Here is a 25,590-nt window from a genome sequence, read left to right on the forward strand (position 1 = left end):
ATATAGAGCATAAAGCAATAGTAAAACTGTAATTATAACTTTTAGTTGTTTCAGACTGCGACCTTTTATTTGCCATTCGCAACTACTATAATAATCCTTTGAGCGCTGCAGTTTTTGCAACTAATTTTATTTATTTTTGCCGATTTTTTTAAGCAGACAAGCAATACTGATTGGAAAGGGTTATAAAAAAAATGTTATATTTAAACATGTAATTTATCATGAATAAAATACATTTCTTACAATAATATACAGAACACTCTCCGAGTTTATTTACGTGGAGAAAAGTGATTACAGTGAAAGTAATTACATAGTAAAATTAATAATGAAAGATTTATTATATCAAATCACTCTAAAGTTTAGAGTCTAAAATAAGGATTTCTAAAGTAAGTAAATAAACATCACAAATATGAGTTAACAAAGATTTTTATTATTAATATTTCTACATGAATGTCACATTAAAATTGTTTTAAAATAAATCCAGTGCCATCTATTAGATGCCTCAATTCGTAATTTTAGTGGTTAGTTCATGAGAAGATTTTCTCTATTGTAGAGGTGTATAATTGTAGTATAATTGTAAAAGTGTAACACTTTTTCTTTAGGTTTGATAGCTCGTTTAATATTAACGTTCTTGTAACGTTAAAACTGCCTCATTCGTATCTGAAAATGATAAAAATAATTTATTGTAACTTGCTTAATAAATATTAATAAACATCTTGATTATACTCTTATCCTGTCTATAGATGGCTGTTTTTTAGCCAAATTAAAAAACATAAAATTTTTAATAACTTTATTTTTTAATAAACTTCTGTATGTTCACGTAGGTGATGGCAAATCACATAATTGATAGTATTTTGAACGAAATGACATCCCAGATTCAAATAATTTGTAGATATATTAATCTTTAGGATTCTAGGTGTATATTATTATTAAAATACATTACTTTGATCTAAAATTGCTATATTGATCAACCAGAAAAGTAAATATTGAATGTATAGTTCAGTATTGATTGGTTTTTGAGCTATCTTGGTGAACTGAACATTACATCTAGGGTCTAAACTGCCCTTAAGTATAATATAACTGGTTAAAAACAGGCGCATCACATAAACCAAACCTAAATTTTATTTTTTGATTAATATTAACCAATAGAAAGAAATTGGTTGAGTGCACTTACGGGAAAAAGGAAGATTGAGTAAAGGCTGATTTAAGTTATTTATAAAACGGCTCACAGGTAAAAGTTTCCGCCTACACTTAACTATTATTATTAAATATTATGTAAAATTCAATTACAATGAGTAAATGCGAGCTAAAATTTCAATATGAAAAGGTTTTCTACTTTAGGGCTTACATATGAAACAATTTCAACAAAAGAGTAAGATCTTACCACTAACGTAGTATTACAGACAATGAAGATTTTGCAAAAATATTAACCTTAAAGAGAAAATTATCGCGTAGGTTCGTGGAAATTCGCCACTTACAAGGTAGGTGGTAATAGGTTAAGTAGTTTTTACGGATTTTCTTAAAAACAGCTTCAAAGATTTTGTTCAAACTTTGTGTACTTTCTATTTAAGCCGTATTACATACATTTTACTAAAAACCGTTCTCTGAAAACTTATTTTAAGACCACTTTTGGAGTACAACTTCAGCCCTAGGTCACACTCGAAAACTAGTATTTAAATAAAATTTTAAGTTTTACCACTAATTTATTATTAAACTTTACCTATTATTTAATTTAAATTCCAAATATAAAGAAAATCTATCGAGCAGATTTTCAAGAATTAGCCAAAGAAGGTCAGGAGTAGAGGTGCTCATTTTTGCCTTAAAAAACTATTTCTAATGGAAAATAAATTTTTAACTACTTATTTCAACTCGATAATTTAATATTTTTTTTTTAAAAAAAAAATTAGTATTATTAATTTTCAATTGGAACTACTTTTTGTATTCTTCCGCAAAACCATGTGCTTAGGTGTGACGTCATAAAGTAGTCCCAAATTATTTATTTAAAAAAAGGCGTTAAATCTATTAATAGTATGGGAAAATCACTTTTTTTATCTAAATTAACTTGTTATTAATCCATTTTAAATAGAATTATGCTTAAATTTGATTTTATAAAAAATCCAAGTTCAAATATGGCGACTAACGGATTTTTGCAGTCAGTTGCCATTGGGCTCCCGACCAGTCAACATCTATGCTGTTCACGTAAGTAAGATTTTATTATTTATTTAATTAAATTCAATCAAATTTTTATTAAAATTAATAAAGTGATACAAATATATTAAATTTACGGAGTTTTAGATATTTTTTTACTAAAAAATTAAAAGAATTGAATTAGCACGTGGTCGACCAATGAATCATGCATGCCTGGACAAGCAATGATTCGTATTTCTTTAATTATTTTTCTATTTCACTTTATTAATTTTTACATTTTAACATGAAATTAATTTTTATTATTTTAAATATAATTTTTAATAAAAAATTAAACACTTTAGCACGTGGTCGACCAACGAATCTTGCATGCCTGGACAAGCAATGATTCTTATTGCTTTAATTATTTTTCTAATTCACTTTATTAATTTTTACATTTTGAATTTAAATTTATGTTTATTCTAATTTTAAATTTATTAATTTACTTTTCTGTTGTAACTTAACTCTTGAGATAGCTTCAGACCTTGGGACATTTCTTAATAACATTTCTAAAACAATCAATAGTCCGAATTGTGAAGTACGTCATCCCGAACAGTCTTTACCTACCTTGAACAGAATAAGCAGGGGTTAAGTAAATTTTGGAAAAAAATAAGTAAGTAATAATATTTATTATTTTATTCAATAAGAACACTGCAAAATAAAATTTTATAATAGAAATTCAAATAGTTTAAAATAAAATTAATTAATGAAATCAATTAAGGATTCAAATGAAACATTCTAAAATTGATTGGATTTTGAAATAATTTTAAAGCGCACAATAAGAAAGGCAACCTTCACTTTGGAGTTCAGCATTGAATAAAAAGAAAGATATAAATATAAATGGGCTAGTCAATTACTTCATTAAAAAAATTTTAAGCTATGGAAAGATCCATCAATTTCTATTTAAAACAATTGGAGGGCATTTCGTTTCCCTAAAAAGATTTCTTATGTTCTTAAATAAAATATTCTAGACTGAGAGAAATTAAAATATTATTCAAGGTTTATGTGACATTTTATTATAATAATTCTTCCATTACACGTCGATACAGCAAATCATAAAACGTTCTCAATTGTTCAAAACAATATCTAGATTTTAAGTTTGTACAATGCATTAATAAGGAAAGATAATCCTTAACCTTATAGTTATTGCGATAATCGGTAGGTAATTTTTGGGGAGCGAAATCTGATCTCTACCTCCTCGAGGTGCTCCCTGGGCAACTACTCCCGGGAGTAGGCTAACAGAGACAGTACACGTTTCAAAGCTCAAATGTAGCTTCAATTAACACTAACTTTTAAAATTTTCTAGTATAATCTTTCGCTTCAATGTTAATTATAATTCCACTTATTTTACATTTTCATATTTAATTACTATGGTGTAACTAATAGCATGATAATAATGCATGAAAAAATTAAATCATTTCACTAATTGCATCCTCACTACTCACCTAAATGAATACTTGGAATTATAATTATTTAAAACATTTTAGTGGCCACTAAAAATGTTTTTACTCGGTTTTTTAAGAGCAACTGTGAATCAATTTACACAGACTAATTAATTATTTTAGTAGATTTATTTGAGATACACATTCTGCACAACACTTCGTGACAAAAAACACTGGCTCCGATTTTACACATTACAAGTTTCTTTGTTTTAAAATCTTTTGTTTCTTGGTTGATTTGTTTTATTTCAGGCTGGGGTTTCAGTTGTTAATCGTCTTCTTCTTGATTCTTGAATTTCGTTTTCATTGTTGGTTATGCAGACTTTGTTTTCTTCAAGTCTGTATCTTTTTGTAAGCCCACTTACCCACCAGTCCCATCAGAAGAAACTATATCACAGGAATTTCAATTGATGGCTAAAGTATCTAGCTTGTAAGTTATGTTAAGCTTAGTTGTAAGTTGGGCAAGTGTGCCCCCGCCATATAAGAAGAAACCATATTTGAGGAATTTCAATGGATGACTAATCTATCTAGTTTGTAAGTTAGGTTAAGCTTAGTTGTAAGTTGGGCCAATGTGCCCCTGCTATATAAGAAGAAACCATATATGAAGAATTTCAATGGATGGCTAAAGTATCTAGTTTATAATTTAGGTTAAGCTTAGTTGTAAGCTGGGCAAGTGTGCCCCTGCCATATAAGAAGAAACCATATATGAGGAATTTCAATGGATGGATAAAGTGTTTAGTTTGTAAGTTAGGTTAAGCTTAGTTTTAAGCTGGGCAAGTGTGCCCCAGCTATATAAGAAGAAACCATATATGAGGAATTTCAATGGATAACCAAATTATCTAGTTTATAAGTTAGGTTAAGCTTAGTTGTAAGTTTGGCAAGTGTGCCCCTGCCATATAAGAAGAAACCATATATGAGGAATTTCAATGGATGGCTAGAGTGCCTAGTTTGTAAGTTAGGTTAAGCTTATTTGTAAGTTGGGCAAGTGGTGCCCCTGCCATATAAGAAGAAACCATATTTGAGGAATTTCAATGGATGGCTAAAGTATCTAGTTTATAATTTAGGTTAAGCTTAGTTGTAAGTTTGGCAAGTGTGCCCCTGCCATATAAGAAGAAACCATATATGAAGAATTTCAATGGATGGCTAGAGTGCCTAGTTTGTAAGTTAGGTTAAGCTTAGTTGTAAGTTTGGCAAGTGTGCCCCTGCCATATAAGAAGAAACCATATATGAAGAATTTCAATGGATGGCTAGAGTGCCTAGTTTGTAAGTTAGGTTAAGCTTAGTTGTAAGTTGGGCAAGTGGTGCCCCTGCCGTATAAGAAGAAACCATATTTGAGGAATTTCAATGGATGGCTAAAGTATCTAGTTTATAATTTAGGTTAAGCTTAGTTGTAAGTTGGGCAAGTGTGCCCCTGCCATATAAGAAGAAACCATATATGAGGAATTTCAATAATTGACTGATCTATCTAGTTTGTAAGTTAGGTTAAGCTTAGTTATAAGCTACCCCAGTGTGCCCCTGCTATATAAGTAGAAACCATATATGAAGAATTTCAATGGATGGCTGAAGTATCTAGATTATAATTTAGGTTAAGCTTAGTTGTAAGTTTGGCAAGTGTGCCCCTGCTATATAAGAAGAAACCATATATGAGGAATTTCAATGGATGGCTAAAGGGTCTAGTTTGTAAGTTAGGTTCAGCTTAGTTGTAAGCTGGGCAAGTGTGCCCCTGCCATATAAGAAACCATATATGAGGAATTTCAATGGATGGATAAAGGGTCTAGTTTGTAAGTTAGGTTAAGCTTAGTTGTAAGCTGGGCAAGTGTGCCCCTGCCAAATAAGAAGAAACCATATATGAGGAATTTCAATGGATGGATAAAGTGTTAAGTTTGTAAGTTAGGTTAAGCTTAGTTTTAAGCTGGGCAAGTGTGCCCCAGCTATATAAGAAGAAACCATATATGAGGAATTTCAATGGAAAACCAAATTATCTAGTTTATAAGTTAGGTTAAGCTTAGTTGTAAGTTTGGCAAGTGTGCCCCTGCCATATAAGAAGAAACCATGTCTTAGGAATTTCAATTGATGGCTAAAGTGCCTAGTTTGTAAGTTAGGTTAAGCTTAGCTGTAAGTTGGGCAAGTGTGCCCCTGCCATATTAGAAGAAACCATATCAAAGGAATTTCAATGGATGGCTAAAGTATTTAGTTTGTAAGTTAGGTTAAGCTTAGTTGTAAGCTGGGCAAGTGTGCCCCTGCCATATAAGAAGAAACCATATATGAGGAATTTCAATGGATGGATAAAGTGTTTAGTTTGTAAGTTAGGTTAAGCTTAGTTTTAAGCTGGGCAAGTGTGCCCCTGCTATATAAGAAGAAACCACATATGAGGAATTTCAATGGATGACCAAATTGTCTAGTTTATAAGTTAGGTTAAGCTTAGTTGTAAGTTTGGCAAGTGTGCCCCAGCCATATAAGAAGAAACCATATATGAGGAATTTCAATGGATGGATAAAATGTTTAGTTTGTAAGTTAGGTTAAGCTTAGTTTTAAGCTGGCAAGTGTGCCCCTGCCATATAAGAAGAAACCATGTCTTAGGAATTTCTATTGATGGCTAAAGTATCTAGTTTGTAAGTTAGGTTAAGCTTAGCTGTAAGTTGGGCAAGTGTGCCCCTGCCATATTAGAAGAAACCATATCAAAGGAATTTCAATGGATGGATAAAGTGGTTAGTTTGTAAGTTAGGTTAAACTTAGTTTTAAGCTGGGCAAGTGTGCCCCTGCTATATAAGAAGAAACCATATATGAGGAATTTCAATGGATGACCAAATTGTCTAGTTTAAAAGTTAGGTTAAGCTTAGTTTTAAGCTGGGCAAGTGTGCCCCTGCTATATAAGAAGAAACCATATATGAGGAATTTCAATGGATGGCTAGAGTGCCTAGTTTGTAAGTTATATTTAGCTAAGTTGTAAGTTTGGCAAGTGTGCCCCAGCCATATAAGAAGAAACCATATATGAGGAATTTCAATGGATGGATAAAGTGTTTAGTTTGTAAGTTAGGTTAAGCTTAGTTTTAAGCTGGGCAAGTGTGCCCCCGCTATATAAGAAGAAACCATATATGAGGAATTTCAATGGATGACCAAATTATCTAGTTTATAAGTTAGGTTAAGCTATGTTGTAAGTTTGGCAAGTGTGCCCCTGCCATATAAGAAGAAACCATATATGAGGAATTTCAATGGATGGATAAAGTGTTTAGTTTGTAAGTTAGGTTTAGGTTAGTTGTAAGTTGGGCAAGTGGTGCCCCTGCCATATAAGAAGAAACCATATTTGAGGAATTTCAATGGATGACTAATCTATCTAGTTTGTAAGTTAGGTTAAGCTTAGTTGTAAGTTACCCCAGTGTGCCTCTGCTATATAAGAAGAAACCATATATGAGGAATTTCAATGGATGGCTAAAGTATCTAGTTTATAAGTTAGGTTAAGCTTAGTTGTAAGTTGGGCAAGTGTGCCCCTGCCATATAAGAAGAAACCATATCTTAGGAATTTCAATTGATGGCTAAAGTATCTAGTTTGTAAGTTAGGTTAAGCTTAGTTGTAAGTTGGGCAAGTGTGCCTCTCTCATATAAGAAGAAACCACATATCAGAAATTTCAATTGATTGACAAAGTATCTAGTTTGTAAGTTAGGTTAACCTTAGTTGTAAGTTGGGCAAGTGTGCCCCTGCCATATAAGAAGAAACCATATCTTAGGAATTTCAATTGATGGCTAAAGTATTTAGTTTGTAAGTTAGGTTAAGCTTAGCTGTAAGTTGGGCCAGTGTGCCCCTGCAATATAAGAAGAAACCATACCTAAGGAATTTCAATGGATGGCTAAAGTATTTAGTTTGTAAGTTTGGTTAAGCTTAGTTGTTAGTTAGGCAAGTATGCCCCTGCCATATAAGAAGAAACTATATCATAGGAATTTCAATGGTTGGCTAAAGTATCTAGTTTGTAAGTTAGGTTAAGCTTAGTTGTTAGTTAGGCAAGTATGCCCCTGCCATATAAGAAGAAACTATATCATAGGAATTTCAATGGTTGGCTAAAGTATCTAGTTTGTAAGTTAGGTTAAGCTTAGTTGTAAGTTGGGCAAGTGTGCCCCTGCCATATAAGAAGAAACCATATTTGAGGAATTTCAATGGATGACTAATCTATCTAGTTTGTAAGTTAGATTAAGCTAAGTTGTATGTTTGGCAAGTGGTGCCCCTGCCATATAAGAAGAAACCATATTTGAGGAATTTCAATGGATGGCGAAAGTATCTAGTTTTGTAAGTTAGGTTTAGCTTAGTTGTAAGTTGGGAAAGTGTGCCCCTGCCATATAAGAAGAAACCATATATGAAGAATTTCAATGGATGACTGATCTATCTAGTTTGTAAGTTAGGTTAAGCTTAGTTGTAAGTTACCCCAGTGTTCCCCTGCTATATAAGAAGAAACCATATATGAAGAATTTCAATGGATGGCTAAAGTATCTAGTTTATAATTTAGGTTAAGCTTAGTTGTAAGTTGGGCAAGTGTGCCCCTGCCATATAAGAAGAAACCACATAGTAGGAATTTCAATGGATGGCTAAAGGGTCTAGTTTGTAAGTTAGGTTAAGCTTGGTTGTAAGCTGGGCAAGTGTGCCCCGGCCATATAAGAAGAAACCACATAGTAGGAATTTCAATGGATGGCTAAAGGGTCTAGTTTGTAAGTTAGGTTAAGCTTAGTTGTAAGTTGGGCAAGTGTGCCCCGGCCATATAAGAAGAAACCACATAGTAGGAATTTCAATGGATGGCTAAAGGGTCTAGTTTGTAAGTTAGGTTAAGCTTAGTTGTAAGTTGGGCAAGTGTGCCCCGGCCATATAAGAAGAAACCACATAGTAGGAATTTCAATGGATGGCTAAAGGGTCTAGTTTGTAAGTTAGGTTAAGCTTGGTTGTAAGCTGGGCAAGTGTGCCCCTGCCATATAAGAAGAAACCATATATGAGGAATTTCAATGGATGGATAAAGTCTTTAGTTTGTAAGTTAGGTTAAGCTTAGTTGTAAGCTGGGCAAGAGTACCCCTGCCATATAAGAAGAAACCATATATGAAAAATTTCAATGGATGGATAAAGTGTTTAGTTTGTAAGTTAGGTTAAGCTTAGTTGTAAGTTGGGCAAGTGTGCCCCTCCCATATAAGAAGAAACCACATATCAAAAATTTCAATTGTTGGCCAAAGTATCTAGTTTGTAAGTTAGGTTAAGCTTAGTTGTAAGTTGGGCAAGTGTGCCCCTGCCATATAAGAAGAAACCATATCTTAGGCCTTTCAATAGATGCCTAAAGTATCTAGTTTCTAAGTTAGGTTAAGCTTAGTTGTTAGTTGGGCAAGTGTGCCTCTCCCATATAAGAAGAAACAATATATGAGGAATTTCAATGGATGGCTAAAGTATCTAGTTTTTAAGTTAGGTTAAGCTTAGTTGTATAGTGGGCCAGTGTGCCCCTGCTATATAAGAAGAAACCATATATGAGGAATTTCAATGGATGGCTAAAGTATCTAGTTTGTAAGTTAGGTTAAGCTTAGTTGTAAGTTGGGCAAGTGAGCTCCTGCCATATAAGAAGAAACCATATCTTAGCCATTTCAAAGGATATCTACAGTATCTAGTTTGTAAGTTAGCTTAAGCTTAGTTGTAAGTTGGGCAAGTGTGCCCCTGCCATATGAGAAGAAACCATATCTTAGGAATTTCAATGGATGCCTGATGTAATGAAGTGTCATCCTTCAGCTCAAAAGAAAACCATATTTTTGGAATCTTAGTGGTGGATCTCAAAGTAGTTGATAAGTAGTATTTTAAGGAAATTGTTTGGGACAAATAGATTATTTAGTTACGTTCTGACTAAAAAAGTAATTTCATCTTCAACTTAAACTAATTTAAGTGAACTCTTCCAGTTTGTTTTGCAGACTGTTGAAGTGCTCTTGAAGTATTGGTATATGTTTAAATTTCACTTGTATTTGTTTTTGTTCACTTAGCATTATTGGTGTATTTAAGGGACTTCGTTTCTCTTGGAACAGATAGAGTATATTTCCTGGCAATTTATTTTTATTAATTAATCTACGTTTTAATCCTAAAAAGGTTGTATTTAGGTAAAAGAGTGACATTGATTAGAAGAAGAAAACGGTTGAACAGGTTGATTGCGTACGCTGGTTACTGGTAAACTTGTCCAGATGGTTTCATTTCAAATTCGTCTAAGGGTAGATGATCTTTTCTAATTATTATTGATAGCATTCTCAAAGCAGTCTTATTCTTTCTACATTAATAGCTTTGCAGTCAGTCGAAAATCTTTAGGAGTTCTTTTATTAATAATTGAAACACTTAGTTTTACAAATTATCTATCATAATCTTTTGCTTCAATGTTTAATTATAATTCCACTTATTTTACATTTTCATATTCAATTAATATGGTGTAACTAATAGCATGATAATAATGCATGAAAAAATTTAATCATTTCACTAATTGCATGTTCACTACTCATCTAAATGAATACTTGGAATTATAATTATTTAAAACATTTTAGTGGCCACTAACAATGTTTTTACTCGGTTTTTTAAGTCTTAATGTGAATCAAATATACCCACTAATTAATTATTGTGTTAGATTTATTTCGGATACACATCCTGCCCAACACTTCGTGACAAAAAACACTGGCTCCGATTTTACACATTACAAGTCTCATTGTTTTAAAATCTTTTGTTTCTTGGTTGATTTGTTTTATTTCAGGCTGGGGTTTCAGTTGTTAATCGTCTTCTGGTTGTTTCTTGAATTTCTTTTTTTTGTTGGTTTTGCAGACTTTGTTTTCTTCGTCTGTATCTTTTTGTAAGTCCAATTTCCCACCAGTCCAAAAACCCTTTTTTTCCGAACGCCTTTCGAATGATCCCCCTATTTCCCTAATTGCCCCATCCTATACATAACCTAGAAATCTAGGTTTAACTCATTCTAGTCATTGGTCTATGCAGACAGATCTCCCTGTATATCCCTCAATCACTAAACGATATTCTTACCCTATTCCTTTTTCCTCCAATTTTATCCCAATCCATTTTTACAAACTCCATTGTATGGAGTTCTACGTATCCCTATACCTGCTTAAATGACCAACTAGAATGCGGATGTGGGTAGAAAGGCGTTCTTTGGGGAGCGAAAACTGATCTCTACCTCCTCGAGGTGCTCCCCGGGCAACTACTCCCGGGAGTAGGCTAACAGAGACAGTACACTTTTTAAAGATTTAAAAAAGCTTCAATTTAAATTTTTTCCAAATTTAATTAAACTTTATAAATACAAAGATTTTCATTAACGATAAGCGAAATGATAAATTAGAACTGTTTTAATATGAAAGTGTTATCTCGTGCAGTTTCGCGAAAGTTTGAGATATATATGAAAAATTACTTAAAAAAATATACCTCAACTGCTCCAGTTTGAACTTGAAATAAAACTAATAAGATCTTGTCAAGTTATTTCTACAGCAAGCGTGTTAAATTTTTTTCAACTTTTTTCTGTATTGATGTCTTCTTTTCACTTAAGTTTGTCTTTTACCTTTTATGTTCAAAACTTAAATTAACTAGCGAAAAATTTATTGCCAGCTAAATATACAATTTCTGTACTAATATAAGAATCAGGGTTCTTTTTAAATCAATAATGGTTTATTTACAAAAACAAGTAAAAGTGATGAACAGAAAAATATATACATAGCGATACTTCATAGCAGAATAAACATTCTGACCTGACAGAATTAAAGAAGGCTTTTTGTTAGTTTAAGTGTAGTTTATTTAGTGACGTTTCACGAAAATAACATTATAGTTTACCTAACAAATTAAACTATTCATGTTCCAAACAATTAGTTTTAAGTACAGTTAAGATAATTATTAAGATCAACGATAATGAAGAACGTCAATGATAATGAAGATGTGGAACCAAGCTTTGAAGTGAAAACCAAAAAATTGAAATGCTACTTAGTTATAAGTTAGTTTTAAGGGACTTTAAGTTTGTACATTGTATTTAAAAAAAAAGAACAAAAAAGATATCTCTTACTATTTTTCTCCCTGATCCTCTTAATATTAAACTCCAGTATGCCATTAACTTGTATGACGAAGGGCAAAGCAACTATGATATGGAAGCCAAAAATGGTTAATAGGAATTAAGTAAATAAGAAGCTACAGAAGTGAGCCAGTCAAACCCTGACAGTCAATGATGTGGAAGTCATAGTTTTAAATTAATTAATTTAGTAAATTTGTAGCTATAAGTGTGATGCAGTGATGTGAATTTTGTGAAAAAAATTTTGTTGACATAAGTTAATTTTAGAAAAAAGCTTAAATTATTCTGGGGACATATTATTGTTTAGTTGTTAATTAGTTATAAGATATTAGTTAAAGAAACGCTAATTCCAAGCTGCGATATGGAAGCCAAATACCATTTAAACGCTTATTATTAATAAGTTAGTTATAAGAACCGCTAGATCTAAGCTGGGATGTGGAAAAAACTCATATTTTAATCGATAGTTAGTTATAAGCTAATTTTAAGAAAACGCTAGCGCTAATGCTGTGATGAGGAAACCAAACATCGTTCAGTAATTAAGTTCCCTAGTTTCAAATAATAGTTATAATTCTGATGCAGTGATGTGGAAACCAATATTTTTTCAAACGTAATTTAGTTAGTTAGTTTTATAAGATAGTTATAATCTTCATGAGATGATGTGAACACCAAAAAATATTTCAAACGTAGTTAAATTAGTTAGTTTACTAACTCTTAAGTAAGTATAAACTAGAAGCTGTGATGTGAAAACCGTGTAATATAAAAAGAAGTTATATGATTCGCACATGTACCAACTTAGATGTCAAACATGAGATGGATAAATAAAAAAAGAAATCTAACTCTACAATATTTTTACATAAGGGACATATGTTTTTAACATTCTCATCCAGGTAAAAAAAAAACTTAGTTTTAATGAGGCTGGGATGACGTTATAGATGAGCAAAGTGGATATGGATGAAGGAATGGAATGGAAGTCCTATAAATATTTCGGATGTAATGGTAGATGGCTTAACGGAGAATGGAGAAAAGAATATGTTCTAATCAATTTGGTGTTTGTTGAAATTGGTCCTCTCGTTGTTGCAAAATATTTTTTTTAAGAAAATGTTGATTGGATCTAGTGTAGTTTGTATAATATCGCATTTGCTTTGAGTGCTAGTAGTTGAGACGATACTCCAAAAAATGATGCACCCATGTGCATCCATACTTTATAAAAACAATTCTTTCCTAGTGTCCCATACCATCGATTATTAATCTCGATTGAATTATAATCACTGCTGCTCATCATTGAATATTTTCAGAAGCAGATTTGTAAACTCTGTTCTTATTTGTATTGACCCTCTACATTTATCATTAGCATTTATGTATTTTATTATTTCTCTCATGGCAAAGACTGTTGATTATTTAGGCATTTATTCCTTCTGAAACTCATCAGTATTGACACACGTTGGAATTTCGTAAAGTTACAAGTTGATACTTGATTAAACTTTTCTTAGAGAATCTTTCTCTTATGTATTAGGAAGTAAGAATTGAAACTGACTATATCATAAGTGACAATAAAAACTGATAGATGGCACTACTTTTAGTTACATTGTTAGTTGTAGTTTAGTTTAAGTAAAGCATTAGTTTTAGAGTAGCGATAGAATTAAGTATTAGTTATAAAAGTAGGTATAGTTTTAAGAATTAGTTATTGATGTAGGTATAGTTTTAAGAATTATTTATAGAAGTAAGTATATTTTTAAGAACTAGTTATAGAAGTAGGTATAGTTTTAAGAATTAGTTATAGAAATAGGTATAGTTTTAACGATTTAGTTATAGAATTAGGTATAGTTTTAAGCACATTTAAAGGCCATCATATCAGTTTACATCCATTGAAAAAGTTCAGGTGTAGTGAGATGCAGTTTTAATAGATAACTGACCTGATTTGTTTTAAATTCTTACTCCTACTACATTATGTTACTAACCTGTATATAACTAGCTCCTACCCTAACTTCGCGTAAAAGATAAGCGAATTTGAAGCTATTTTCCAGACATGCAATTTTACTCTTTTATTCCTCTAAAACTATCTGCACCTTACGCTCCTTTGCACGTTAATAAAAAAATAATTGCTAGCTTAAATGCGACACTTAATTTTTCTAGAGTTCACTACTAATACGATATATTTTAAAAGTATGGTACCATACTATAAATATCCTGGCTAATATAAAATAAAACGGTGCGCGTTCTGATCATATTTGTATTAGCGGGTCTTCTAGGGAACGATAAAATCGGATATCCGGGTATTAAGATAATCCGTGAACGTCAAAACATTCGGTATGAAATATCCATCGTCCGAGTTACTATTTTATTTTAAATAGCTTAAAAGTTTATTCGGCGTGAAGCGAGTTCGGGAAGTAATACGGTGTGGCAAACGGAACTAAATCGGCTACCGCTGTATACAGGGATACTATGTGATCTCTAGAACAACTATTAACGACATATGTCGCCGAACAAATAATTTACTGTTATTAATGTGCCAAGCAGAACTGGGCGCAGAGCATGTACGAGTATAAGAGTTCTAATTTAGTGAAATTGCTTGACTTGCTCCGAATTGAGTGCCTCAGTCTCAAACAGTCTATTTGTACGGTTTTATGTGTATATTATGATTTTGGTTAAACATTTATGTAGATTTTTAATTCTACTTAATTTCAAAAAATGTGCTTTTATTTAATACGTTCAACGTTTTGAATTTAATGTTTTGAGATAGTTTTTCTTTCTGTTGAGAGTTTAATGTTCATGGACTTGTTTTCGCTGCAGTAGATTAACAATCCATAGGGGTTAAACTCTAAATAGATGAAATCCTTTTTATAGATTCGAAACGTGGGAAGTTAAATAAAAACTAAAAATATTTTTGTTTTTATCGTTAATGTAAATTTTAAACGTATTAGTAATCAAATATTTAGAAGCTAATTTACTTCTTTTCTTTTTGTGATTACTTTGACCTTGATCTGCGAAATCTGAGTAGATTGTTAGGCGTACACAGAGCTTCGTTTTGTTTGGTTTGTGTTCTTTGTGAATTCTCGATAGCTGTTCTTCAGACAAAAATGGTCCATTGTAAATTAATTGTATCTTTAAAGGCGGTTACTTTTGTAGATAGTAAATGGAAGTAAACCTGATACCTCTTTTTTATGATTCTTTGATGTTCGTTGGTTCATAGATTCTTTGTAGGCTGTTATTTCTGCTATGCAGCTATAACATGGAACTAATCCAAACCACCGCATTACGTAAATCTACGTCTGATGAAACTCCAGCCTAGCAAAAATTATAATAGAATAATCATTAGTTTTTAAGTTTACTTAGATATAAGTTAAGGAAATTTTACAGATCATGGCAGATGATTGGAATCCCAATAGGTGCCAACTGAAATCAGTTCTAAGGTAACTTGGCTACAAGACAGGAGACATGAACCCTTTATGTCAGATGAATGTAATATCCTTAGAATCGCCCAACCAAATTCACATTTTACGAAATATCACAGGATCCGATAGGTGTTTAGTTAATCAAGTAATGGATTAGATTAAGCTTTTAAAGTTCGCGTTTATATCTTAAGACTTCACCTATTGGTGTTCACATCTCTTGCAAATAATTAAGTAAACCGCATGAACACAAACTCAGACGAAACCCATATCTTAGGAATAACAACATGTGCCTAACGTGATTAGTTAGTAAGTTAAGTTAGCTGTAATTTGGACAAAATACCCCTTCAGGTCAAACGAAAACCTTATCTTAGGAATATCACGTGTGTTAAACGTCATTAGTTAGTAAGTTAATTTAGCTGTAAGTTGGACGAAATACACCCTCCAAGTTAGACGACACCGATATCTTTGGAATATTAAGAAAAGCCACACGTGATTAGTTTGTATGGGAATAGAATGATTTAAGCTTATTGTCTAGGTGCGATACTAGTCCAATGACTTCTTTTTTTTATTCACATCATCATCAGTAAGCTTAGTTACATAGTAAATAGCTTTAGTTAGCATAGTTGTAAGTTGGGCTAGTGGGCCCCTACTACATAAAAGGAAACCATATCTTCGGAATTTCAATGGATGGCTATAGTATCTAGTTTGTAAGTTAGGTTAAGCTTAGTTGTAAGTTGGGCAAGTATGCCTCTGCCATATAAGAAGAAACCATATCATAAGAATTTCAATGGATGGCTAAAGTATCTAGTTTGTAAGTTAGGTTAAGTTAGTTGTAAGTTGGGCAAGTGTGCCCCTGCCATATAAGAAGAAACCATATTTGAGGAATTTCAATGGATGGCTAAAGTATCTAGTTTGTAAGTTAGGTTAAGTTAGTTGTAAGTTGGGCAAGTGTGCCCCTGCCATATAAGAAGGAACCATATCTTAGGAATTTCAATGGGTGGCTAAAGTATCTAGTTTATAAGTTAGGTTAAGCTTAGTTGTAAGTAGGGCAGTATGCCCCTGCCATATAAGAAGAAACCATATCTTAGGAATTTCAATTGATATCTAAAGTATCTAGTTTGTAAGTTAGGTTAAGCTTAGTTGTAAGTTGGGCAAGTGTGCCCCTGCCATATCAGAAGAAACCACATATTAGGAATTTCAATGGATGGCCAAAGTATCTAGTTTATAAGTTAGGTTAAGCTTAGTTGTAAGTAGGGCAGTATGCCCCTACCACTATAGAAGAAAATATATCTTAGGAATTTCAATGGATGGCTAAAGTATCTAGTTTATAAGTTAGGTTAAGCTTAGTTGTAAGTTAGGGAAGTGTGCCCCTGCCACATTAGAAGAAACCATTTCAAAAGAATTTCAATGGATGGCTAAAGTATCTAGTTTATAAGTTAGGTTAAGCCTAGTTGTAAGTTGGGCAAGGGTGCCCCTGCCACATTAGAAGAAACCATTTCAAAGGAATTTCAATGGATGGCTAAAGTATCTAGTTTGTAAGTTAGGTTAAGCTTAGTTGTAAGTAGGGCAAGTGTGCTCCTGCCATATAAGAAGAAACCATATCTTAGGAATTTCAATGGGTGGCTAAAGTATCTAGTTTGTAAGTTAGGTTAAGTTAGTTGTAAGTTGGGCAAGTGTGCCCCTGCCATATAAGAAGAAACCATATATTAGGAATTTCAATGGGTGGCTAAAGTATCTAGTTTATAAGTTAGGTTAAGCTTAGTTGTAAGTTGGGCAAGTGAGCCCTTGCCATATAAGAAGAAACCATATATTAGGAATTTCAATGGATGGCTAAAGTATCTAGTTTATAAGTTAGGTTAAGCTTAGTTGTAAGTTGGGCAAGTGAGCCCTTGCCATATAAGAAGAAACCATATATTAGGAATTTCAATGGATGGCTAAAGTATCTAGTTTATAAGTTAGGTTAAGCCTAGTTGTAAGTTGGGCAAGGGTGCCCCTGCCTCATTAGAAGAAACCATTTCAAAGGAATTTCAATGGATGGCTAAAGTATCTAGTTTGTAAGTTAGGTTAAGCTTAGTTGTAAGTAGGGCAAGTGTGCTCCTGCCATATAAGAAGAAACCATATCTTAGGAATTTCAATGGGTGGCTAAAGTATCTAGTTTGTAAGTTAGGTTAAGTTAGTTGTAAGTTGGGCAAGTGTGCCCCTGCCATATAAGAAGAAACCATATCATAAGAATTTCAATGGATGGCTAAAGTATCTAGTTTGTAAGTTAGGTTAAGTTAGTTGTAAGTTGGGCAAGTGTGCCCCTGCCATATAAGAAGGAACCATATCTTAGGAATTTCAATGGGTGGCTAAAGTATCTAGTTTATAAGTTAAGTTAAGCTTAGTTGTAAGTAGGGCAGTATGCCCCTGCCATATAAGAAGAAAACATATCTTAGGAATTACAATGGATATCTAAAGTATCTAGTTTGTAAGTTAGGTTAAGCTTAGTTGTAAGTTGGGCAAGTGTGCCCCTGCCATATCAGAAGAAACCACATATTAGGAATTTCAATGGATGGCCAAAGTATCTAGTTTATAAGTTAGGTTAAGCTTAGTTGTAAGTAGGGCAGTATGCCCCTACCACTATAGAAGAAAATATATCTTAGGAATTTCAATGGATGGCTAAAGTATCTAGTTTATAAGTTAGGTTAAGCTTAGTTGTAAGTTAGGGAAGTGTGCCCCTGCCACATTAGAAGAAACCATTTCAAAAGAATTTCAATGGATGGCTAAAGTATCTAGTTTATAAGTTAGGTTAAGCTTAGTTGTAAGTTGGGCAAGTGAGCCCTTGCCATATAAGAAGAAACCATATCTCAGGAATTTCAATGGATGGCTAAAGTATCTAGTTTGTAAGTTAGGTTAAGCTTAGTTGTAAGTTGGGCAAGTGTGCCTTTGCCAAATTAGAAGAAACCATTTCAAAGGAATTTCAATGGATGGCTAAAGTATCTAGTTTATAAGTTAGGTTAAGCTTAGTTGTAAGTAGGGCACTATGCCCCTGCCACTATAGAAGAAACTATATCTTAGGAATTTCAATAGATGGCTAAAGTATCTAGTTTATATCTTAGGTTAAGCTTAGTTGTAAGTTGGGGAAGTGTACCCCTGCCACATTAGAAGAAATTATTTCAAAGGAATTTCAATGGATGGCTAAAGTATCTAGTTTATAAGTTAGGTTAAGCTTAGTTGTAAGTTGGGCAAGTGAGCCCTTGCCATATAAGAAGAAACCATACATTAGGAATTTCAATGGATGGCTAAAGTATCTAGTTTATAAGTTAGGTTAAGCCTAGTTGTAAGTTGGGCAAGGGTGCCCCTGCCTCATTAGAAGAAACCATTTCAAAGGAATTTCAATGGATGGCTAAAGTATCTAGTTTGTAAGTTAGGTTAAGCTTAGTTGTAAGTAGGGCAAGTGTGCTCCTGCCATATAAGAAGAAACCATATCTTAGGAATTTCAATGGGTGGCTAAAGTATCTAGTTTATAAGTTAGATTAAGCTTAGTTGTAAGTAGGGCAGTATGCCCCTGCCATATAAGAAGAAACCATATCTTAGGAATTTCAATGGATAGCTAAAGTATCTAGTTTGTAAGTTAGGTTAAGCTTAGTTGTAAGTTGAGCAAGTGTGCCCCTGCTATATAAGAAGAAACCACATATGAGGAATTTCAATGGATGGCCAAAGTATCTAGTTTATAAGTTAGGTTAAACTTAGTTGTAAGTAGGACAGTATGCCCCTGCCACTATAGAAGAAAATATATCTTAGGAATTTCAATGGATGGCTTAAGTATCTAGTTTATAAGTTAGGTTAAGCTTAGTTGTAAGTTGGGGAAGTGTGCTCCTGCCACATTAGAAGAAACCATTTCAAAGGAATTTCAATGGATGGCTAAAGTATCTAGTTTGTAAGTTAGGTTAAGCCTAGTTGTAAGTTGGGCAAGGGTGCCCCTGCCATATAAGAAGAAACCACATATGAGGAATTTCAATGGATGGCCAAAGTATCTAGTTTATAAGTTAGGTTAAACTTAGTTGTAAGTAGGGCAGTATGCCCCTGCCACTATAGAAGAAAATATATCTTAGGAATTTCAATGGATGGCTAAAGTATCTAGTTTGTAAGTTAGGTTAAGCTTAGTTGTAAGTTGGGGAAGTGTGCTCCTGCCACATTAGAAGAAACCATTTCAAAGGAATTTCAATGGATGGCTAAAGTATCTAGTTTATAAGTTAGGTTAAACTTAGTTGTAAGTAGGGCAGTATGCCCCTGCCACTATAGAAGAAAATATATCTTAGGAATTTCAATGGATAGCTAAAGTATCTAGTTTGTAAGTTAGGTTAAGCCTAGTTGTAAGTTGGGCAAGTGTGCCCCTGCTATATAAGAAGAAACCACATATGAGGAATTTCAATGGATGGCCAAAGTATCTAGTTTATAAGTTAGGTTAAACTTAGTTGTAAGTAGGGCAGTATGCCCCTGCCACTATAGAAGAAAATATATCTTAGGAATTTCAATGGATGGCTAAAGTATCTAGTTTGTAAGTTAGGTTAAGCTTAGTTGTAAGTTGGGGAAGTGTGCTCCTGCCACATTAGAAGAAACCATTTCAAAGGAATTTCAATGGATGGCTAAAGTATCTAGTTTATAAGTTAGGTTAAACTTAGTTGTAAGTAGGGCAGTATGCCCCTGCCACTATAGAAGAAAATATATCTTAGGAATTTCAATGGATAGCTAAAGTATCTAGTTTGTAAGTTAGGTTAAGCCTAGTTATAAGTTGGGCAAGTGTGCCCCTGCCATATAAGAAGAAACCACATATTAGGAATTTCAATGGATGGCCAAAGTATCTAGTTTATAAGTTAGGTTAAACTTAGTTGTAAGTAGGGCAGTATGCCCCTGCCACTATAGAAGAAAATATATCTTAGGAATTTCAATGGATGGCTTAAGTATCTAGTTTATAAGTTAGGTTAAGCTTAGTTGTAAGTTGGGGAAGTGTGCTCCTGCCACATTAGAAGAAACCATTTCAAAGGAATTTCAATGGATGGCTAAAGTATCTAGTTTATAAGTTAGGTTAAGCCTAGTTGTAAGTTGGGCAAGGGTGCCCCTGCCACATTAGAAGAAACCATTTCAAAGGAATTTCAATGGATGGCTAAAGTATCTAGTTAGGTTAAGCTTAAGTATAAGTTAGGTTAAGCTTAGTTGTAAGTAGGGCAGTATGCCCCTGTCACATTAGAAGAAACCAAATCTTAGGAATTTCAATGGATGGCTAAAGTAACTAGTTTATAAGTTAGGTTAAGCTTAGTTGTAAGTTGGGCAAGTGTGCCCCTGCTATATAAGTAGAAACCATATCTTAGGAATTTCAATGGATGGCTAAAGTAACTAGTTTATAAGTTAGGTTAAGCTTAGTTGTAAATAGGGCAAGTGTGCCCCTGCTATATAAGAAGAAACCATATCAAAGGAATTTCAATGGATGGCTAAAGTATCTAGTTTGTAAGTTAGGTTCAGCTTTGTTGTAAGTTGGGCAAGTGTGCCCCTGCCATATAAGAAGAAACCACATAGTAGGAATTTCAATGGATGGCTAAAGTATCTAGTTTGTAAGTTAGGTTAAGCTTAGTTGTAAGTTGGGCAAATGTGCCCCTGCTATATAAGTAGAAACCATATCTTAGGAATTTCAATGGATGGCTAAAGTATCTAGTTTATAAGTTAGGTTAAGCCTAGTTGTAAGTTGGGCAAGGGTGCCCCTGCCACATTAGAAGAAACCATTTCAAAGGAATTTCAATGGATGGCTAAAGTATCTAGTTTGTAAGTTAGGTTAAGCTTAGTTGTAAGTAGGGCGGTATGCTCCTGCCATATAACAAGAAACCATATCTTAGGAATTTCAATGGTTGGCTAAAGTATCTAGTTTGTAAGTTAGGTTAAGTTTAGTTGTAAGTTGGGCAAGTGTGCCCCTGCCATATAAGAAGAAACCACATAGTAGGAATTTCAATGGATGGCTAAAGTATCTAGTTTGTAAGTTAGGTTAAGCTTAGTTGTAAGTAGGGCAGTATGCCCCTGCCACATTACAAGAAACCAAATCTTAGGAATTTCAATGGATGGCTAAAGTAACTAGTTTATAAGTTAGGTTAAGCTTAGTTGTAAGTTGGGCAAGTGTGCCCCTGCTATATAAGAAGAAACCATATCAAAGGAATTTCAATGGATGGCTAAAGTATCTAGTTTGTAAGTTAGGTTAAGCTTAGTTGTAAGTTGGGCAAGTGTGCCCCTGCTATATAAGTAGAAACCATATCTTAGGAATTTCAATGGATGGCTAAAGTATCTAGTTTATAAGTTAGGTTAAGCCTAGTTATAAGTTGGGCAAGGGTGCCCCTGCCTCATTAGAAGAAACCATTTCAAAGGAATTTCAATGGATGGCTAAAGTATCTAGTTTATAAGTTAGGTTAAGGCTAGTTGTAATTTGGGCAAGGGTGCTCCTGCCACATTAGAAGAAACCATTTCAAAGGAATTTCAATGGATGGCTAAAGTATCTAGTTTGTAAGTTAGGTTAAGCTTAGTTGTAAGTTGGGGAAGTGTGCCCCTGCTATATAAGTAGAAACCATATCTTAGGAATTTCAATGGATGGCTAAAGTATCTAGTTTATAAGTTAGGTTAAGGCTAGTTGTAATTTGGGCAAGGGTGCTCCTGCCACATTAGAAGAAACCATTTCAAAGGAATTTCAATGGATGGCTAAAGTATCTAGTTTGTAAGTTAGGTTAAGCTTAGTTGTAAGTTGGGGAAGTGTGCCCCTGCTATATAAGTAGAAACCATATCTTAGGAATTTCAATGGATGGCTAAAGTATCTAGTTTGTAAGTTAGGTTAAGCTTAGTTGTAAGTAGGGCAGTATGCCCCTGCCACATTACAAGAAACCAAATCTTAGGAATTTCAATGGATGGCTAAAGTAACTAGTTTATAAGTTAGGTTAAGCTTAGTTGTAAGTTGGGCAAGTGTGCCCCTGCTATATAAGAAGAAACCATATCAAAGGAATTTCAATGGATGGCTAAAGTATCTAGTTTGTAAGTTAGGTTAAGCTTAGTTGTAAGTTGGGCAAGTGTGCCCCTGCTATATAAGTAGAAACCATATCTTAGGAATTTCAATGGATGGCTAAAGTATCTAGTTTATAAGTTAGGTTAAGCCTAGTTATAAGTTGGGCAAGGGTGCCCCTGCCTCATTAGAAGAAACCATTTCAAAGGAATTTCAATGGATGGCTAAAGTATCTAGTTTATAAGTTAGGTTAAGGCTAGTTGTAATTTGGGCAAGGGTGCCCCTGCCTCATTAGAAGAAACCATTTCAAAGGAATTTCAATGGATGGCTGATGTATCTAGTTGAAAGTAAAGAAAGACATTGATTAGAAGAAGAAAACGGTTGAATAGGTTGATTGCGTACGCTGTTACTGGGAAACGTGTCCAGATGGTTTCATTTCAAATTCGTCTAAGGGTAGATGATCTTTTCTAGTTATTATTGATAGCATTCTCAAAGGATTCTAATTTTGTCTACATTAATAGGTTTGAAGTTTGTCGAAAATATTTAAGAGTTTTATTTTAAATTATTGAAACACTTCTACAAATTTTCTACTATAATTTTTGTTTCAATAATAATTATAATTCCACTTATATTCTATTTTCATATCCAATTAATATGGTGTAACTAATAGCATGATAATAATAATGCATGGAAAAATTAAATCATTTCACTAATTGCATGTTCACTACTCACCTAAATGAATACTTGGAATTATAATTATTTAAAACATTTTAGTGGCCACTAACAATGTATTTACTCGGTTTTTTAAGACTAAATGTGAATCACATATACCGACCAATTAATTATTGTGTTAGGTTTTTTCGGATACATATTCTGCACAACACTTCGTGACAAAAAACACTAGCTCTGATTTTACACGTTACTGTTTTTTTAATTAGTTGTTTCTTGGTTGATTTGTTTAATTTCAGGCTGGGGTTTTAGTTGTTACTTGTCTTCTTCTTGTTTCTTCAATTTCGTTTTCTTTGTTAGTTTTGGAGACTTGAATTTCATCAAGTCTGTATCTTTTTATAATGCCAGTTACCCACCAGACCAAAAACCCTTTTCTTTCCGAACGCCTTTCTCATTATCTTTCCCTATATCCCTAATTACCCTATCTCATACATAACCTAGAAATCTAGGTTTACTTCATTCTAGTCTCTGGTCTATGCAGGTAGATCTCCCTGTATTTCCTTTTATCTCTAAACGATCTATTGATCCTATTACCTTTACCTCCAATTTTCTTCAAATACATTTATATAAACTCCGTTGTATGGAGTTCTATATAACCCTTTGCCTGCTTAAAAGACCAACTAGAATGCGGGTGTGGGTAGAAAGGCGTTCTTTGGGGAGCGAAAACTGATCTCTACCTCCTCGAGGTGCTCCCCGGGCAACTACTCCCGGGAGTAGGCTAACAGAGACAGTACACTTTTTAAAGATTAAAAAAGCTTCAATTAAAATTTTTACATAGTGATACTTCAAGGCAGAATAAACTTTCTGGCCTGACAGAATTAAAGAAAGCCTTTCGTCAAGCTTCATCAAGGCAACACTAACTAAACATAAATATTAAGTAGATTTTTACCTCTTTTGAAAATGGTTATCTCACATCACATTTGTTTTTTCCTCAAGAAAAAGTGACATGAACTGGCATTTTTCGTTTCAAGAAAAACATTTTTCATCGATCCCAATAGAGACGAATCCTCTCAATATAATAATAAAATCCTGGAAAGAGATTATCAACAATATAATCATTTTATTTCATAATCATAACAGAGGAAGTATTTAATTACGAAAACAGAGTTCTATTTAATATCCTTTCATAGAAATTACAGCAAAATAGTGCGTAAGAGAGGGCTTACTTCGTGCACTTTTCATAATTTTGGTAATTTAAAGAAAATCTAAAAGAAATAAATCAGATTATTGGTTTAATTTACATTAGATGGCGTTAAAATTACTTGTAAATGCATTCTTGGGCTTATTATTAATGCAGAATTTTGTTTAAGGACAACCAACCAACATTCATTGCAGTACCCTAAAAAGTTCTACATTATTCACAATTTGCCAACAATTTTTCTAAAAACTAGCTCTGAGAAAAGATTAAATTTGATTGTACATTAAGTAAATTTTAAATCAAATAGGTGAAATACAGTTAAAATTGAACGTTTCAAGTTTAGTATGAGCAACTTAAAATCATCTAAAACCACTTTCGCTTACTACAATTATTATAATTATAATTGGACAAATCTTCTTGATAACTCAGAATGTTTATTAAAGCTTTGGTTGCTCTTAAAATATCAATAAATAAAGAAGGTGGTATAATATTGTTAACTGTATGTGTTTTAGAACGTTTGGACCTATCTGAATTATTAGTATTTAGGGCCTATGTCTATTTATTGTAGTAGTAAATTGCACGTATTTTATCTAATAAAACATTCATTTTTATTGGAAACGTTTAGAGAGTTGATTTTTCAGGTATAGCTCATACATAGAATTAAATAAATCTAGATTTCTTCAAAATTCATGATTAGTTTTTAAATTTTGCTGCCTTCTAGAACTTACTATAAGAAAATTTTGGTAAATCATACAATTTGATGATATTTTTTAATCAAAAGAATCAAGAAAAACTATGTATTACTTACTTTCCTACAATCTTAAAAAGAAAATGTTGATTGCTAGGTGATTAAACTGGGAAACAGAGCACCCATATTTTACGTTTTCCAACTGAAACAGTCTGCAGTCTTGAAAACTCTTGACTGCATTTTTATTGAAATTAAATATATTTATTCCACACAAAGCCACACAAAACCAAATCACCATATAAAGAACCAAAGTATTCCACTTTTGTTCTCTATTACCTACAATTACAATACACCAAAAGAAATGTATAGTACAAATGGAGGGAAACTTTTGCTGAAAGACAGTGTAGCAATTATATATTTAATATTTACCAATATGAAAATTATTAATAATTAATTGAAAGTATTTTAAAATTTTAAATATAAAATTATTTTTATAAAACCTTTTGACAATTAGTTATAATAATGTTTGAAATAATTTCTTATTTATTTATACTGTTATGTGACCGAATTAAGATAACAAATTTATTTCGATTCACTTGAGTTTCATTCAGTGTCTTTTATCTAAATCACCACTATTCCTCTTTCAATTTCTATTACGAAAGAGAAAACAATTCGAGAGAACTATCACACGATTTTCTCTTTCTATAATAATTGTCAAGGTTCTTCCATTACACATCGATACTGCAAATCTTAAAACTTCTTAATTTTTATAAAAAATATTTTAAGTTTGTACACTGCATTAATAAGAAAAGATATCCCTATACATTGTTGTTATTCCGATAATCGGTAGATAATTTTTGGGGAGCGAAATCTGATCTCTACCTTCTTGAGGTGCTCCCTGGGCAACTTCTCCCGGGAGTAGGCTAACAGAGAAAGTACACACTTCAATGCTTAAATGTAGCT

General features: G+C 32.9%; 1 long non-coding RNA gene across 5 annotated transcripts; it reads right to left on the reverse strand.

The window, feature by feature from the left end:
- Positions 1–405: 405 nt before the first annotated feature.
- LOC141446897 (uncharacterized) lies at positions 406–25,031 on the reverse strand. 5 transcript variants are annotated; one of them, XR_012453990.1, is made up of 6 exons: positions 24,748–25,031; positions 23,691–23,830; positions 14,821–14,953; positions 14,617–14,733; positions 2,628–2,744; positions 406–657 (listed from the first exon to the last, which is right to left on the reverse strand). It is a non-coding gene; the product is annotated as an uncharacterized lncRNA (long non-coding RNA). The 5 variants fall into 5 exon arrangements; XR_012453988.1 differs by having other exon boundaries at positions 2,628–2,748; XR_012453989.1 differs by lacking the exon at positions 14,617–14,733 and having other exon boundaries at positions 24,748–25,030.
- Between the last annotated feature and the right edge of the window lie 559 nt (positions 25,032–25,590).

The sequence above is a fragment of the Rhodnius prolixus genome, unplaced genomic scaffold, assembly GCF_049639745.1.
Source record: "Rhodnius prolixus isolate KJV_2025 unplaced genomic scaffold, Rpr scaffold_7, whole genome shotgun sequence".
NCBI classification, from domain to species: domain Eukaryota; kingdom Metazoa; phylum Arthropoda; class Insecta; order Hemiptera; family Reduviidae; genus Rhodnius; species Rhodnius prolixus.